At 34.8% G+C, this 1,314-nt stretch overlaps 1 non-coding gene across 1 annotated transcript; it reads left to right on the top strand.

Moving 5' to 3' along the window:
- The first annotated feature begins 1,024 nt into the window (after positions 1-1,024).
- Positions 1,025-1,098, top strand: TRNAD-GUC (transfer RNA aspartic acid (anticodon GUC)). The gene has a single exon. It is a non-coding gene; the product is annotated as a tRNA-Asp (tRNA).
- The last annotated feature ends 216 nt before the right edge of the window (positions 1,099-1,314 follow it).

Genomic DNA, 1,314 nt, shown 5'->3' with positions numbered 1-1,314 from the left:
CTCTCCGTCTGAGCTTTCAAAGATATACCGACCTACGACATCTGACCATCAGATTCCGTAGGTCATTTTCTAACATTACCGACATTTCGAGTTTTCATAAATTTCACATAAGATAAAAGCTCTTTTCATCATCAGAAACAACCTGATTTCCGACCTCTTACGTTTCATTACCATAACAAAAAGAAAAAAAAATTAAGGAAAAAATAGATTGCGGTTGTGACTCGGGATGAACCTTTATCGATGGAGGAAAGGAAAAGCGATGGATTCCTATAGAGCATTCAGGAAAAAGCAGATTCAATCGGAAAACGAATTCTTACGTGGTCCAAGGAAATCAAAGGTCCGCTTCCACGAATTAAATCTATATTAAATACCTTAATATCAGAATAGATTATATAGTCATGATTCAATTCAGGTCCATTTTGATTGATTTCTTATTTTTTGGATCTGATTGTAACAATGGAGAAGTAGGAAGACTTTCGCGATTCATAATAGAAGGGGGTATCTAGAATATCTATGTCCCAGGACATAAAATATGAATAATGAAAGACGAGGAAGAGTATACACTGTAGTGAGATATATGTTCTCCTAATCGACTACTTATTACGATAATGAACATTCCACTTAAAAACTAAAAAACGACTCTCCAGGCGGTTACCTTTTTTTTTCATATTCATATTTATATCCTCTGCAACCATTGTTGGGACGGACTTTCGTGGAAAAGAAAAAAGACCTTTATCGGATTGGAAGCGATGACTTAAGCCTCTTTCTTCTTCTTTTCTTATAGGGCGTTTAAAGAGCGTGACTCTTTAGTTTAATTAAGTTCAAATTAGTTAAATTAAAAGGCCCCATTTGATTCAATTCATGAATTAGCCCACTATGAGTCTACTACATTTTATTTTAATAATTATTATAATTAATTAGATAATAATAATAATTAAGTATATCATTCGTGTCTCTGTTACAACACAGCGAAACTAAATGGTTCGAATCTAAATTGATTTTAGGCTGTACACCTAATTTTCCTGGGATTGTAGTTCAATCGGTCAGAGCACCGCCCTGTCAAGGCGGAAGCTGCGGGTTCGAGCCCCGTCAGTCCCGACGGATTCAATAAATATATCAATTCATCTCTCCATTTTCTGTGAAAAGGGGGACAGGGAGCATAATTTCATTTACAACGGGGGATCTTTTTTTTTTCTTTTTTGTTTCGCATTTCTCATCAAACAAATAGGTAATTTTTTCATTACGTCAACTAGTACCTATTGATGGGAGAGAGACATATGTGGATTAGTACAATTAATTATTTATTGGCATATT

This window comes from Nicotiana tabacum, chromosome 19 (genome assembly GCF_000715075.1).
Source record: "Nicotiana tabacum cultivar K326 chromosome 19, ASM71507v2, whole genome shotgun sequence".
NCBI lineage: Eukaryota > Viridiplantae > Streptophyta > Magnoliopsida > Solanales > Solanaceae > Nicotiana > Nicotiana tabacum.
Note: the sequence above shows the minus strand (reverse complement) of the source record. Positions and strands in the feature narration are given on the sequence as shown.